Here is an 18,136-nt window from a genome sequence, read left to right on the forward strand (position 1 = left end):
GATTTGGACCTGAGGTCTGCACTAGTCAAGATAGGGAGAATGAAAAGAGAGAAACAGAGTCCCCTGAAATGTTCTGAACTGAAATATGCACCTGCCTGCTTAGTCACTCAGTCATGTCCGACTCTTTGTGACCCCATGGGCTGTTGCCGGCCAGGCTCCTCTGCCTATGGGCTTCTCCAGGCAAGAGTATTGGAGCGGGTTGCCATTTCCTTCTCCAGATCTGAAATAATTACATCCCAAATCCTTTAAGCCTGAGATGGCTGGCTTCCCTTGCATCCATCCCTCTGGTTTGCTATTCTCTAGATGTTCTTTTTGATGTCATGCCCTCCTGCAAATATCGTTAGCAGTCACTATTTGAGGGTTAGATATATAGTGCTCATATTAATGTAAGAGGGTATTAAGTACCTTTAAAAAAAAAAAAAAACTCTAAGCAGGCTGACAAGCCCATTATTCCCCTCATAACTGTTTCTTACATGATTTCCTCCTGTATACATCTTACCAAGATGCATTTGTCAGTGAAGTCAATATATTCTTTTTTTGTGGGAAATCTGGCTTTAAAAGAATGTAATCTTCTGGCAAGCATAAGACTGACACTAGCCAGAAAGAAAAAGTCTAATTTTAAAGTCTAATTTTCTGATTCATTGAATACAGCAGACATAGAAAGGAGCCCAAATTCACAATGTTTTAAGATTTTAAAGAATATGAAAGGTAAAAGAACATTTTTAATCTTCTTTGTATCGGTATATAATAGCCCTGGGAGAGTGACAGGATCATAAAAAGAAAGGAAATGGCAAAAAAAAAAAAAAGTCTGCAGTTAAACTGATAAGCTTGTAAAACCTATGGGATAACAATTCCTTTTCAAATGTAAATTTTTGCTTGTTTTTTGGCTACAGTTAACTTTTATAAGGGCTTCCCTGGTGGCTCAGATGGTAAAGATGTAAAGAATCTGCCTGCAATGCAGAGACCTGGATTCAATCCCTGGTTGGGAAGATCCCCTGGAGGAGGGCATGGCAACCCACTCCAGGATTCTTGCCTGGAGAATACTCATGGACAGAGAAGCCTGGCGGGCTACAGTCCTTGGGGTCACAAAGTGTCGGACACGACTGAGCAGCTAAGTACACACACACAACTTTTATAAAGAGAGTGATAAATGACATGTAATAGAAGTTTTTCATTAAGTTTTCATTAGTTTTTCATTAAGGAGAAAATGTTTTGTGTGACCAGAGGGAGAAATAAATTTAATATAGAATAATAATGCTTTAATATCTACATACAATATAATGTGTAATAGAGAGACATTAATATATAAAAAGGTTTTCTGACATTTCTGTTACTTTATAAGCTTAAATTTTCAAAGTTAGGAATCAAGAATCCGATTGTTAAAATTCCTTGAAATTACTCAGGAGGTGCTGAGGAGCTGCGGCCAGCGCAGCAGGCAGGGATCAAAAGAGGTCAATGCACAGTTTGGGGAAAAGAAAAGAGAGACAGAATGAAAGTTTTAAAGATGGGACCGGAGGACTCAAGACCTCTTGGGTCAAGAGCCCTGTTCCTCAGAGCCACATCACTTTTATTTAGTGTCTTGGCAAGCAGAAATATCTGTTGTTCTACGATGAAGTCAACCTCCTATGTCCCTGGTCATGTCTCCCACTGTATTGATTACTTTAAACTATCTTTGTTATTTTCTTTTACAAGAGCTATCACATAGCTGGAAGTCACAGACCTGCATATGCTTTGGGAAAACATCTTAGCATGTGCACAAGCACCCTTCTGAACTTGCACTGACCTGGGATTCCCAGGTTCACACTATATTTTTCCTTAGCTTAGCAGGGCATGACAACCCCAACTGATCAACCCGATGTACTTTTCTTTGGGTTATGCTGTGTTGCTACATTTTGTTTTTATTCTTTTCCCATGGTGATCTCCTCATGGCTTAACCAGAGCAACAGGCGGCTGACTGTTAACCCCTGCACTGAGGCAACCAGGGTATTTGAAATGCACAATGTCAAACATTCAGTTTAAAAATTACCAATAATACCAAGAGACAGGAAAAAGAGAAAAACAAGATAATAAATAGAAATGAATTCAGACAATTTAAATATTGCAGTTGCTAGACACAGACTTTGAGATAACTGTGGTTAGCATGTTCATAAAAACACAATAATGCGAAATAATTTACCAGGGAGCTGAAATATATGACGATGAGAGAATAAATGGACTTTAAAGTTTGAGTTCTAAGCATTATTATAAAGTGAAAAAATACTAATTTGTATTCAATGTTAATAAGTTAAGGATGAATGTTGTAGCCTCAAGGATAACCATTAAGAGGAAAACCAAAGACCACAGAACTAAAAATATAACATAGGAATAAATAGGATAAAAAAATACTTGAGGACCACTGGTTCCAGATGCAATTTTAAGTAGCCGGTGTCAGACTCATCTTTCCCCATAAACTACCATCATGCGTGCGTGTGCTCTGCTAAGTCACATACCCATCATAAGAAAGGATCTGGAGCTTTTTCTGCATTGCCATTTGTCAATCAATGCCTATTTCTAGGATTCTTTGAGGGAATTCATTTATTTCTTACAGTACATACAATGTTTCAATACAGATAATCAATTTTATGCCCTACATAATAAAACAAATAAGTTGATCTATTTTAAAGAAATGAGAAGAAAAGAAAACTAAACAGAACACCCTATTTCAATTTCTCTGGCTTAAGAAGAAGGGCAATGTGTCACAAAATCTCAAATCAGAAAGTACAGAAGTACACATATGACAAGTACAGATATAAGTACAACAGAGATTACCAGAAGGCAGAAGACAAATCCTTGCTTCCAAGGAACTCAAATTTATTTCCATTTAACTTGATGAAGAGTGATTTGTCTGTAAACAAATATGCAATGGATTCAAGTTTTAAACAAATAGGCAATGGCTTCAGGTTTTGCATTTTTGATCAAAATTAAAGCAACCTGAGATTTGCAGATTATTCAAGAGGAAGATAGAGACATTTATTAGTGCCAAAACTTCCTAAACAATTCTAAGATTTCATTTATTTTTAGGTCAACTATCTAAAAATGAAGAGCACCATGAGTCCCTCCCAGCACCCACCCATGGCAATTTTTTCCAACTTTCTGCTTAGCAGAATGGTTTTCCTAAACAGTAATATAACTTTCAATTACTTTACTACAAATATAATTTAGCTGAATGCATTGATTTTTTTGCAATTTTTGTTTGTCTCCAAGATATCTATTTGTGTCCTCAAGAAACAGAATTCATATAATTGCATCATATTTGACTGTTTTTGAAAAAAAATCGTTGGCATTTATCAAACATTATAACCAAATATCTTAATTATCCCCAAACTGCAATTATCATTGAGGTATTTCACTTTCCAAAGAAAAATGCAGCAAATGGACTCCAGGCTCTTTATGATTTTCAAACATAACAAGAAATTTATGAAATCAAAACAAAATTTATTCCAAGGACAAAGGCTACCAAAATTGTGGTCATGATATTAAACAAAAGTAAACCTGCAATGAACTCAGCTATTGTCATTTTATAAGGGGATTTTTATGTGTGAGAAAACAAGAGGGTGATGTAGCCATGCTGAAGGATGAACACTGAGCAATTCATTAATTTCTCACTGGACCTAAATGAGCTTCCTTGGTGGCTCAGATGATAAAGAATCCATCTGCCAAGCAGGAGATCCAGGTTCGATCCCTGGGTTGGGAAGATCCGTGGAGAAGGAAATGGCAACCCACTCCAGTGTTCTTGCCTGGAAAATCCCATGAACAGAAGAGCCTGGTAGGTTAAAGTTCATGGGGGCCACAAAGAGTCAAACATGACTGAGCGACTAATACAGTGACCTAAATGATGTAAACGTACATCAACTTAGAGGACAGAAAATGTGTGCCCAGCTTCCAGTGAACCCCGCCATCTGGGAAAAGTCATCTAAACATTTCGTGCTGTCCTTTATTACTAAGCTCAATCCCATCTTCTCTAGGGCAGAGACAAAAAATGTTTTTTTAGTTCAACATTGTACAGTTTTTATTAAAAGAGAATTACAGGCTGAACATTCACTATTTCATATAGCTGGTTTACCTTTTGTGTCTTTGAGAACTTTTCAGTGGGATAGAGAAAAAAGGAGAATTGTTCTAAATCACTTGCTATGTAAAATGATTTTTTTTGTCGTTCAGTCGCTAACTTGTGTCTGACCTGGACAAATTAAGGACCGGGGTATCCCTCTCTCTCTCTTTTTTCTTTATTGAGGTAAGTTGCTTTACAAAGCTGTGTTGATGTTGTGAATCAGCTATATGTTTACATATATCCCTTCCTTCTTGGACCTGCCTCCCACCTCAACCCCAGCACACCCGTCTAGGTCATCACAAAGCACCAAGCTAATCTCCCTGTGCTTTATAGCAGCTTCCCACTAGCTATCTATTTTACACTTGGTATTGTTTATATGTCAATTTTTCTCTCCCAATTCACCCAGCCCACACTTCCACCTCCTCCATGTCCACAGTTCCATTCTCTATGTCTGTCTCTTTTCCTTCTAAGCAAATAGGTTCATCTGCACCATTTTTCTAGATTCCACATATATGTGTTAAATACACCAAATCTATGAAGGACTTAACATTGCCATGTGCCATAATACTTCTTGTCTCAGAGTAGAGTGACTCCTCAAATATTTCTTTGATTGCAAAGGGAGAGCGTGAGAGTTGGTAAACAACATTAAAATGTGTTGGGGGAAAAGCATATACTTTGTCTATAACGGGTTACTAAGTTGGTGACTGTATTGAAGAGCAGTCACAGGAAGCAGGCACAGGGTTATGTACCCAGGATACCTGGGAATACAGGTACCCCTACAGAGGCCACCTAGAAACCTGGATCTGAGTTCTGAGGGACTGATATCCTGAGCAACTCTTCACTGAGCTTATCACATTAGTCCTTCAAAATGGAAATGTACAAATGACTTATAGTGGTGCTTCTGTTCCATCAAAGCATTCAGTTATACTGACTCCTTTGAATTGATTCTGGATCTTGTTTTTCTTTTGTTTTCCTGTCTTCAAGTTTGGGGGACTGTCCACCACAGATTTTACCAGTTCCATATTCTCGTGCATCCTGTCTCATGACATTTGGTATTAGGAAACAGAATTCCGGAGTATTTCTTCCTTGGGAAGTCAGACCCAAAATTGCAAAGTGGATGAAAGGCATCTCCAATGCCCTTGGGTCCTATTTCAGTCTTTCCACCTTCCTTTTGATAATGTCTCTAACAGAGGGAGACCTCACACTGTTCTGTCTTCTGTCTTCACAGCAGAACCTTACAAGACTGCTACAATTATTAACCCCATTTTATTTTTACTGATTACGAAACAAGTAAGAAATAGCAGCAAGGGCACACTTCTTGAATACAAAGTTCAAACCCTACTGAGGCCTGACCTAGTGCTCTGACCTAGTAACTCCTGCTGAAGTGACTTATCTTTTCTGGAACCTCTCCTCTTGCCACTCCCCTGCACTGCTACCCCTGCCCCTGTCCTCCTCTCTCAGATGCCAGCGATGCCCTATATGGCCCTTATCCACCTTGATCTCTGAGCTAAAATCCAGATTTACCTAACTTGGACTGCCCTAAACCCTTGGCAGAGTTCCAAGCTAATTTGAAAAAAAATTTCAACTAAACGAACTCATCGGGGATAACAAATCCCTTGTTGAATTTTTCTTGGAGGGAGTCTGGAACTTTCTAACACAAAGCATGATTTTAGATTTACAGTATAAAGATCTTGGTCTCCAAATTTGCTGTGTAAATTTAACACTGTTTTATGATGAATTAACTCTGTGCAAAGAAAAGGCATTCCTTTTCAATTCCTCTCCCTCCTTTATCTCAATTCCCTTCACATAATTCATAAGCTACTGAAATGTTGAAGATCCTCTAATTAATTCAGATAGTTCTGCAATAATTCCCAGGCTCTATAACTTTTCCTAACACTATTTCATCTTTGTAGCATTAACTTTTTCACTGAAAGCTTGAAACTTTTGGATCAGTGCTTTACACACTGTGAGGACTACCATGCCAACCAAACCCACCTGGGCCAGTACAGCCTCGCTTATAGACCTTTTTGTGTTTCACCATGACACTAACAGCTCCCGAATAAACCTCCTGAAACCCTGAGCTAGATGACTGATAATTTAAAGTATTTTCTTACATTCTTATATGATATGGCCACGTTATCTTACTAACACATTTTGACATTACACAATCATTGCTGCTGATTTTTGAAGTAGCTATTTTGCTATAAAAGAACTGGAAATATTTACATATTATTCAAGAAATATTATATATTTATTATATAAATATATAATAATATTTATATTATTAAGTATAATAATTATTTTCAAAATTTTTATTTAAAAATTTATTGTTTTTAAAATACATCTTTATTATTATATTATATAATTATTAATATATAATAATATTTACATATCATTCAAGAAAATATGACTTTATAAGGTGAAAGCATCCATGCATTACAAATTATGATAATTATTTATAATTTATCATGGGGCTAATGGGACTCAGCCAGTAAAATATCCACCTGCCAATGCAGGAGACACAGGAGAACTGGTTTTGATCCCTGAGTTGGGAAGATCCACTGGAGGAGGAAGCAGCAAACCACTCTAGTATCCTTGCCTGAAAAATCCCATGAACAGAAGAGTCTGGAGAGATACAGTCCATGGAATCACAAAGAGTTGGTCGTGACTAAGCATTAGCAAAGTAATTAGTCTAACTATGAAGAAAAAGAGAATACTACTATTTCCCCAAACAGTCATAACAGTTTCACTTTTGTTTCTGTGCTGTTGTTTACATTTTATTTTTTTGTAGGGGAAAGGATAAATGATATGGCATATAAAAAAGTCAAGCTCTGTCAAGATAAAAGTGTACAATATTATCATACATATATGTAATCTTAGTCTAAAAAAATTTTAAAATATAAAATTTACTAATGTTAGAAAACAGAGATTTACAATGCTTTTGTTAGAGAAATCTGTGTATTATTAATATTCTTAAGTGTCATACAAATAGGTGGGCTAAATACAGAAGGAGCATGCTGCATCTTTCCATATGAAAAATTCTCTACAATTCCATAAGATGTGAATTAATAGTAGCAAATATGATTTATTCCCAAGCAATAACAAAATAAAAAAGCATTTCTCAGAACTATCAAAACACTGTGTATATGTTGCATGCTTCTATATATCTTTGTGAAGATTTATAAGCTCATTATAAGGGAAATAATGTTATTGTTTATGTTCTAGAGATTTTTGCCAAAAAGAAGACTATGGGGTTTTTCTACAATTTATTTTTAAGCATACTAGGCTGTCATTCTCAGTGAAGTGCATGTATGTGTGTGTGTGTATAATATATGTATTATATATTATATAATCTTTCCAAAACTAATGTGTTTATGCTTTTCCTGCACACTTTCTGGGCTAAATTATTAGTTCCCTAAAATTTGACATATTTAAACTTGGAGCAATTGCAGTCTTTAAATTAGTAGAATAAATGCTCATGTATCATACTTTGCATGCATGTGTACATGCTCAGTTGTATCTGACTCTTTGTGACCCCCTGGACTGTACCCACCAGACTCCTCTGTTCATGGAATTTTCTAGGCAAGAATACTGGGGTAGGTGGTCATTTCCTACTCCAGGGGATTTTCACCACTCAGGGATCAAACTTGCATCTCTTGCCTCTCCTGCATTACAGGCAATTTCTTTACCACTGAACCACTGGGGAAGCCCATACCATACTTTAATTTCCCTTAGATATGATGGTTCCACTTGAACTTTTATATCATTTCAGCAATTCCTTTACCCTGCCCAATGCAGGAGAATCTTCTGATTGGTTTCTGAATTCGATGTTTCTATGACAAGAAAACATCATTTGGACATTTTCTAAACAAATGTTGGTTTGCTGTTTTTGTTCTTGTTTGTGCTAATTGTGACACTGGCTTTATTTTTTTTAATTGTCAATATATGAATAAATTCCACTTTGGACATACAGCAATTAGTCTATTCCATCTTGCAGAATTGTTGTCACCTCTTCAGAAAAGTAAGATCATGGCATTTGGTCCCATTACTTCATGGCAAATAGATGGGGAAACAATGGAAACAGTGACAGACTTTATTTTCTTGGGTTCCAAAAATCACTGCAGATGGTGACAGCAACCATGAAATTAAAAGACACTTGCTCCTTAGAAGAAAAGCTATGACCAACCTGGACAGCATATTAAAAAGCAGAGACATTACTTTGCCAACAAAGGTCCATCTAGTTAAAGTTATGGTTTTTCCAGTGGTCATGTCTGGATGTGAGAGTTGGACTGTGAAGAAAGCTGGGCACTGAAGAATTGATGCTTTTGAACTGTGGTGTTGGAGAAGACTCTTGAGAGTCCCTTGGACTGCAAGGAGATCCAACCAGTCCATCCTAAAGGAGATAAGCCCTGAGTGTTCATTGGAAGGACTGATGCTGATGCTGAAACTCCAATACTTTGGCCACCTCTTGCGAAGAGTTGACTCATTGAAAAAGACCCTGATGCTGGGGGGTTGGGGGTAGGAGGAGAAGGGGATGACAGAGGATGAGATGGCTGGATGGCATCACCAACTCGATGGACATGAGTTTGAGTAAACTCCGGGAGTTTGTGATGGGCAGGGAGGCCTGGCATGCTGAAATTCATGGGGTCACAAAGAGTCAGACACTGAGCATCTGAACTGAACTGAACTGAACTGAACTAGGACTTGTCAAGTAACTAAAAATATACTATAACTATATACACTGATAAGAGCTACCAAAAATTACAATCAAAACAAAAAAATTTTCATGAAAACACTGTCCTAAAGGAAGACTACCACCCACGGTGAAAAGAAGCCACAGAGGAAAAGCTTTAGCAGATCATTCTGCTCTGTCTGAAGTTCTTATGCAGGAACCTCCCAAGTAATATATCAAATTCATAGAAGGGTTCAAAATTCCATCATAGATACTCAAATTTGTCTTCTAAATTCTGAAAAGAAACATAGGGAACCATCATTTTGGAAACATAGGAACACGTCATTTGTGTGGCTAAGATCTGACAAAGCCAGGATGGTATTGGGAAAGCATCTGATAAAACTTGAAATGAACGCTTGTCAAAATTCTCCACCAGGTGATCCAATTCATCCCAGTAAGGGCAAAATGACCACAATATTAAACACTGATGGATAAAATATTTAAGGATAACAATATAGCCTCATTCACAGCTAACAAAATTCTGGGGGAAAGTGCAAAAGCAAGGCATAGACTGGAATAATGCTGAGAGAACATTTGAGCATTTTCTGATTTTTTTAAAATAACTTCTTTCTGGGTGATAAATATGCACAAATAACAGTATTCCTGGAAGGTTGAAATACTCCCTGTTAAAGCAACAGCAGCATAGCCTGTAGCTAATAGACTGGATACCCTATTCCCAATGTAGAACATTCTAACTATTCTATCCAGTAAGAAGGGACAATTTTACCAGCAGTTATTTATAAATTCTGCTCAAAAATATTCAATGTCTGCATTACTGTGAAACCTCTGGACTAGCAGAAGGCATTTTACTGGAATTGGTAAGTTATACCAATTAAGTTCTAACAGTGGGAGATATTCAGAAAACCCCACAAGTATATTGCTAAACCAAGATCCTCAGAATAAACAATGGCAAGAGACAGTAAAGAGCTCATAATCAGCATCATCAAAACCAGATTCTCCTAAATACTTGAAACCACTGATCATTACACTCAACTTTGCACACTTTTGTTTCTTATCCTTTGATTTGTATTTTCTACTTACAAGTTTATATACTTCTGATTTATCTTACCTTTTCCCCCTTATAATAATGTAAACTTGCTTACTTTTAAAATATTCTATGCAGATGACACCACCCTTATGGCAGAAAGTGAAGAGGAACTAAAAACCCTCTTTATGAAAGTGAAAGAGAAGAGAGAAAAAGCTGGCTTAAAACTCAACATTCATAAAACTAGGATCATGGCATCCAGTCCCATCGCTTCAGGCTTCCCTCACAGCTCAGTTGGTTAAAAAAATCCACCTGCAATGCAGGAGACCCTGATTTGATTCCCTGGAGAAGGGATAGGCTACCCACTCCAGTATTCTTGGGTTTCCCTTGTGGCTCAGCTGGTTAAGAATTTGCCTGCAATGTGGGAGAGCTGGGTTTGACCCCTGGGTTGGGAAGATTCCCTAGAGAAGGGAAAGGCTACCCACTCCAGTATTCTGGCCTGGAGAATTCCATGGACTGCATAGTCCAAGGGGTCACAAAGAGTCAGACATGACTGAACAATTTTCACTCACTCACACACACTCCCATCACTTCATGGCAAATAGATGAACTTGAACAAACAATGGAAACAGTGACAGACTTTATTTTGGGGGGCTCCAAAATCACTGCAGATGGTGACTGCAGCCATGAAAGTAAAAGATGCTTGCTCCTTGGAAGAAAAGCTATGACCAACCTAGACAGCATATTAAAAAGCAGAGACATTACTTTCCTGACAAAGGTCCCTATAGTCAAAGCTGTGGTTTTTCCAGTAGTCATGTATGGATGTGAGAGTTGGACCATAAAGAAAGCTGAGTGCCAAAGAATTGATGCTTTTGAACTGTGGTGTTGGAGAAGAATCTCAAGAGTCCCTTGACCTGCAAGGAGATCAAAGCAGTCAATCCTAAAGGAAATCAGTCCTAAATATTCTTTGGAAGGACTGATGTTGAAGCTGAAGCTCCAAAACAATACTTTGGCCACCTGATTTTCCTAACAACAAATTTCTTGCAGATAATGCAACTCTAGGGCATCAGAAGAAGAGAATAGGACATTTTGGGGATGCCAAAATGAATGTCTCAACAAAACCTTAAAAAACAGTTTATCTACATCTTCACAAAAGTTACTCACTTCTCACAGGAAGCACCTGTGTTCTTTATTCTATGTGAAAATCTAGGCTCTTTCAGTGTTCACAGAGAACCAAAGTTTTCATTCTGCAAGGCTCTTAGGCTGCTCTAAGTGGATGACCCCCTAATATCTTCTGCTCATCTTCAGATTTATAAATTATGAAGTCCTTTGTAGAGAAATAATGACCAGTGGAACAGACCACAGAGTAGTTAGGCAACTCAAAATGGGTCCATAATTTGAATATTCTAATAAGTAATATAGCACAAAAATAAGTTTAAATTCCTTATATAAACAATTGGACAACATAGGAGTTTCTTTTAGCTACTAAGGGAAAAATCTGATCTGTGCCATGATTAGCTTATTTTGTCATATCTGAATTATTAATAACACAACTCATAAAATGAATCTGTATCTAAATGAAAAAGAAAGTCAGGCTGGTTACTTAAGTAGACTCAGAGAGTCATTGGGATCTTCTTTCCTGAGCAAGCTAGAAAGACATTGGATTAATTCTACAATGCCTTTCCATCCCATAGCTTTTTGTTTGCTTGTTTGTTTTTCTCAGAGTTGTCTATTAATGATTTCTATTGTCCATAACCTTAAATGTTTGTATGCGGTCTCTATCCTGATAGATGATCCAAAAGACAGCTCAAAGACAAAAGCGGAATATAATCATGCTGATCAATAATCCAACCAAGAACCATACATGTACTAACAAAATTCACCTTAAAGGAGATCTGAAAATCAACCTCATCTTGAAGGAAATCAGCTACAATGAGGAAGAGCTGAGTGATTCCCAATGGGCTTTATTCCAGTTGGTGGTGAAAGAAACAAAATGGAGAACTATGAATAAAAAATGTCCTGCACTGTAGGAAAAAATTCGAAATAAAATTGGTTGTTTGTTTCCATGGTAATAAGAGCAATCAGAACTCATTCATAACTTTCTCCATAAATAAGTGACAGCCTTTTAGTCATCATAAACATTTACCCATGGAGCCAGTTTTAAATGTGCTTAATCAACTAATGACAACTTACTTCGGTAAACATGGTTATGCAAGCCAACCAAACATAAAAGCCCTTCCTTTCTGATAGGCAGCCCTTCAGGAAGAGACTCTTTCCACTGAACACAATTCTGAGAGCTACCCAATCACCACCAGTCTTATCTACCTACAGTAATGTTAAGTCATCCATGTCTCTGAACTTCCATGACATTAATTATTGAACTTCATGCTTCCCAAGGGCTTCCCTGGTGGCTCAGATGGTAACGAATCCATTTGCAATACAGGAGACCTGGACTCCATCCCTGAGTTGGGAAGATCGCCTGGACAAGGCAATGGCTACCCACTCCAGTATTCTTGCCTGGAAAATCCCTTGGACAGAGGCGCCTGGTGGGCTACAGTCCATGGGGTCACAAAGAGTCAGACACGACTGAGCAACTAAACACGCATGCTTCCCAGACACACTATATAAGATTGCATTCTGCTCTGCTTACCCCAAATCCCCCACCTGAAGAAAGCAGTAAGCTCAGCTGTGTATATATGTGCACCTATTTCAAGTGTTGAATGATTTCTTTATCCTTTACAGTGTAGTGGTTATATGGGTTTATGTATATTTGCCCAAACTCTATACAAACATTTATTACTTTTATTTGTTGTTGTTTACTCTCTAAGTCGTGTCCAATTCTTTTGTGACCCCAGGGACTGTAGCCTGCCAGGCTCCCCTGTCCGTGGGGTTTTTCAGGCAAAAATACTGGAGTGGGTTGCCATTTTCTTCTCCAGGGGATCTTCCCAACCCAAGGATCAAACCCGTGTCTCCTGCATTGCAGGTGGACTCTTTACCACTGAACCACTGGTGAAGTCCCTGAACCTGAATACACTGAATTAAAAACACAAGTGAGAATAAAAGAGAACAGAACACCTCTGGTAAGTGATAGAAGAAACTGAATGCAGAACACTGGCATTGCTAGTAAATATGGATCTGACTCACAGTTCAATGTAAGAACTCCCTACATAGTATACAATCATATCGTCACTTTTGTATCAATAATTCTAGCAAAAGTTGGTTTAGCCAAGCAACAACAAGCTGTATAAGATAGAAGCAAGGTCCCTGAAGAACGGTGTGGGTAGCTCAGTCCCATAGAAAACTGCGGATGCTGTCTTGTCCCAGGCGGCTGCAAAACTAAGTCTGTGCAGAAGTTGCATGCCTCAGGAGCCTACCTTTACTTTTGCTCCCTGTTCATTGATCTTTTCCCTCTCTCTTGTTCCCAACTCTCTCCTATGGGAATGTTGCATCAGTTTGCATGTGGGGATAATGCTTGCAAGGAAGTGCTTGAGAAGCAGAGAAGCAGTTGGATTGTCCAAGCCCCTAATGACAGGATTTGTTTTCTCATCAAGGTGGTGGAGTGCTGATCCTGAAGCAGCAAAGGGAGCAATTAACACTGTGAACCCACCTCCAGCCATTCTGGGGATGGGGAGATTTAGAAAAATTAGTGAGCATTTAAGAGATCCAGGTTTCCTTAGAGAAAGTAGATGAAGGTCCCATTCAGAGAAATGTTTAAGGATTAAGGGTGGCCAAGGACGTAATAAAAATACGCAGGAGAGAGGGAAGGGCAATTGCCTAAGAGCAGAGGAAGCACATGGCCACAGCAAAGAAAGGATTAGTGTAGACTTTTATCTGGGACTTTTATCATGGGCACTAAAACCAAAGTAAGAATAAATACAAATTATTGTTTTTATCTCGCTACTAAATAGTGGGAAAAGTGGGTCAAGAGATTTGGGATATACTGTTAGGATCTCAAGATGCCTTTTGGAATGTTGTAAAAGCAGTCCCTATGGACTTAGAAAGATCATGACTCCAAGTTCAGAGTTTCAATTTTCTTTACACATGGTGAATTAAAAATTTTTCTTTGCACTCTACTTGTAGAGAGTGATTTTCTCCTTCATTTGACTGGTTTTGAGAAGATGGAAATGGTTGTTAGATGCAATTTAACAGAAGATCTTAATTTTTCCCCTTGATCTCCTAAAAAGATAAGAATATAGTTGTGGGATTTTTTTTTCCCCCTTCATCCAAACAGAAAGAGACGTAGTGCATTGGGGTGGTGCAACTTACTAATTCTTGCTTAGTAAGACAAAAGCCATTACCTGCAAATCTTCTTTATAAGGAAAATGTTACCTGGAAGTTGAGAATTGGGACCCTAAGGGAGTTAGGCAGAGTACCCAACCATTCCAACTTTCATTTTCTGTCTATAAAATAAGGGCATTGGGTTAATGATCTCTAAAAATCCTTTCAACTCTAAAATCTTCTAATTCAGTGATTCCATCTCCGTGACAATTTGCTCCACTAAAATGGAGGCAACTACCCAACACAGTAAGAGAGAAATCTCAAACCTGGTCTTAACTTTTTCCAATAAAAGCTGCTAGCTGGTTATTACAAATGACTTTAATTCATAGAAATTTAGAATTAGAGTAGAACCATCACTAGTCTAGTGCCTTCTTAGTCCAAGACTAAGTTAATAGCTTGCCTAAGGGAAAACAGTGATTAGTGTTGCCACTCAGCTGTTCCTTCATAGGCTATTGTATTTAAAACTTGCTTCTGATGTAAATATTTGTTGAATTAAATGAAACCACTTTCTGAAAAGCGTGTGCACTTGTGATATAGCTTTATATTTCATAGGAATTTAAACAGAAAACAAGATTTTAATTTGGAGATTCAAAGACATTTCATCATAGTGACGGTATATTTTGCATGCATAATTGCATTCAAGCACCTATAGTGGTTTCTGCAAGTTTATTTCCTATCATACCTCCTATAGAAGATCATTCTTGGGTGAAAAAAGGACTGCTAAAGTTCACTGTCTTTCTCTGTTTCAAACAGGATTTTGGTAGGAGATCTTACTGGCGAAGCGCTTCAGGCCATAACACAATAATGCTTATAGATTTTCTTTTTTAACCTGAAAGTAGTGATTAAAGGACTATTCTGATTTTGTAACTCTCTAAAACATTTAGATTTTTAGGCAACTGTGAAATGCTTTTTAATGTATCTACTGAAATATAAATTGTGCAAAGCAAAGAAACAATCTCCTCAAAGCATGATCACATCCAGGAAGAACCATCTGGAGCTTTTCCTTTAAGATTTCCTGTGTTTGTTCTCAGTAGAATTTAAATTGTGTTAGTCTTACAGATTGTTCTATCTACGACACTGTTTGGTGTAGTAAGTTCAGAGTTTCAATTTTGTTTGTGACCAAAAAAAGGGCATTTGACTGATGGCCTTTGATAATCAGGGTAGAAAAAACTGGCCTCAATGAAGAACAAAACGCAAATCACTCCTGTATGAAAACACTCTCAAAGCGAACCTCTAATGAGGTGGACAGTAGGTATAAATCAATTAAAAGCTATGTGAAGTTTAGCTTTGAGGAGTAAGAATAAGTAATTCCAACTGCCAGTGGTTGTATGGATTTCACAGGGCACAATAACAGCACATCTAAGGAGACATCACTTGTTCTGCGGTATCTAAAATGTACGCAAGCATAGTTACAAACTTGCACTGCAATTTTCCTAACAGATAGGCAAGTAACTATCTTTGGGAAAAGTCACATTTTTTCTTCAGTCCAACGAAATATGCTATACAGATTCTATCAGTTTGAGAATCCCAAGTCATTATTTTAACAAACAATTTCAATCTCCCTGTTTGTGTGTATGTGTGGGTTTTGTAATCATAAAATCTACGTATTACCTCAAGAGAATTTTTCAAATAAGTTAAATAAAATAATAATTAATTTGTAATTAACTGTGAAGACACAATAAATATTTACCCCAAATCATATTTTAAATAGAACTTTAAAACAGTTCCCTGAAATAAGCACTATTGAGTTAATGAAATTGAATCTATCTATAAACATCTCAAGGGCATAAAACAACATTTCATATCCTTATTTTAGCTTTCATCATGTGTAAACTATGGTATATGAATGGATTATGTTAAGAAAAGAATACTGTTCTCATGCATTCCTTGGAAAATCTGAACAAAATGAGTGAGAACTCACTACCGTCTCCTCATCGAAACTGAGGTCCAGCACGTTGCCTCCCTTGAAAAAAAAAAAAAAAAAAGAATACTGTTTATGTAACACCATTTTTCAAAGGGAAAGAAAGAGGTAAGCCTGAACTCTATCATTTTCACAAAAAAAAATTGTTTTCAAGACTCTCCTTTTGGAGTCAGCAGAGAGGTAAATAAGTAGGAATTATTTGTGGCTAATATTTAAATTCCTGTTTGAAAATTCTACTTTGCCTCAATATTAGTACTCAATACTAGAAACATGACTCTAAAATTCACTTTGCACAGTTTTACATTAATTTAATGAAACTTAATGATGACTGGTTCCAAATAGGAAAAGGAGTACGTCAAGGCTGTATATTGTCACCCTGCTTGTTTAACTTATATGCAGAGTACATCATGAGAAATGCTGGGCTGGAAGAAACACAATCTGGAATCAAGATTGCCAGGAGAAATATCAATAACCTCAGATATGCAGATGACACCACCCTTACGGCAAAAATTGAAGAGGAACTAAAAAGCCTCTTCATGAAAGTGAAAGAGGAGAATAAATAAGTTGGCTTAAAGCTCAACATTCAGAGAACTAAGATCATTGCATCCGGTCCCATCACTTAATGGGAAATAGATGGGGAGACAGTGGAAACAGTGTCAGACTTTATTTTTTTTGGGCTCCAAAATCACTGCAGATGGTGATTGCAACCATGAAATTAAAAGACACTTATTCTTTGGAAGGAAAGTTATGACCAACCTAGACAGCATATTAAAAAACAGAGACAGTACTTTGCCAACATAGGTCCGTCTAGTCAAGGCTATGGTTTTTCCAGTGGTCATGTGTGGATGTGAGAGTTGGACTGTGAAGAAAGCTGAGAGCCGAAGAATTGATGCTTTTGAACTGTGGTGTTGGAGAAGACTCTTGAGAGTCCCTTGGACTGCAAGGAGATCCAACCAGTCCATCCTGAAGGAGATCAGTCCTGGGTGTTCATTGGAAGGACTGATGCTGAAGCTGAAACTCCAGTACTTTGGCCACCTCATGCGAAGAGTTGACTCATTGGAAAAGACCCTGATGTTGGGAGGCATTGGGGGCAGGAGGAGAAGGGGCTGACAGAGGATGAGATGGCTGGATGGCATCACCAACTTGATGGACATGAGTTTGAGTAAACTCTAGGAGCTGGTGATGGACTGGGAGGCCTGGCGTGCTGCTGTTCGTGGGGTTGCAGAGTCAGACACGACTGAGCAACTGAACTGAACTGAACTGAATGATGTCTTAGAGAGGGGGGGAAAGCAATGATATCCTCTGTTGTATTCTGTCTTGCCTTTAAAGTTATCAGTATCCTATCAAGCTAGTCAAAGCTAAATTGAACATTTACTAGGCATTTTCTCTTACTAACAAAAGCAGTTGCTTAGTGTTTTCATTTAAATGTGAAACAAATCAATAATGCAATATAGAAAAATTGGAGAACACTTTCACAAAGACCACAGACTTTAAATAATGAAAATATAGTCTTGAGAGTCTTATGCAACAGTATCCATGATGCCAGGGCATGTGTCTATTGTCAAATTCTTGGAGATCATTGCTTCATCATAACAAATAATACTTAAGAAATGTTAAACAAGTCTAAGTTTTCCCACGCTTCTCAAAGACTTCAATATTCTAATGCAAAACTTTAAATCCCAAGAATATAACATCCTATGTAGCATTTTCCAAATATACTTGAATATGGAACTTTTGTTTAACAGAGCCCTTCCTGGAACAGCGTTTCTCAGAGCATCTTTAGAAAAGGATGCCATTAAAAAAAAAAAAAACGAAAGAAAAAAAAAGGCTCTTACACAGTTAAGAAGAGCAAAGCCTGTGGAATTAAGAACTAATAGTTTTGTAAAAGGGATTTTTTTTTTCTCAAACTGTGGATGGTGTCAAATGCATGAATGCAATTAACATTCAATTTGTAGTATAAATCTTAAAGATAACATATAAGGTATAAGATTTAATTTCAGTCAATTTATCCCTGATGAATCAAAAGACAAATTAAGCTGCTGACTTTGTTATTATTGTGCCAAAATAATAATAATAATATTGTGCCAAAAAGCCAAGCATCTTGAGACATTTTACTATGATTTACTGGACAAA

General features: G+C 37.4%; 1 pseudogene; it reads left to right on the plus strand.

The window, feature by feature from the left end:
• Positions 1-15,930: 15,930 nt before the first annotated feature.
• LOC133048367 (small nucleolar RNA SNORD116) lies at positions 15,931-16,031 on the plus strand (annotated as a pseudogene).
• Positions 16,032-18,136: the final 2,105 nt, after the last annotated feature.

The sequence above is a fragment of the Dama dama genome, chromosome 28 (genome assembly GCF_033118175.1).
Source record: "Dama dama isolate Ldn47 chromosome 28, ASM3311817v1, whole genome shotgun sequence".
Taxonomy (NCBI): Eukaryota; Metazoa; Chordata; class Mammalia; order Artiodactyla; family Cervidae; genus Dama; species Dama dama.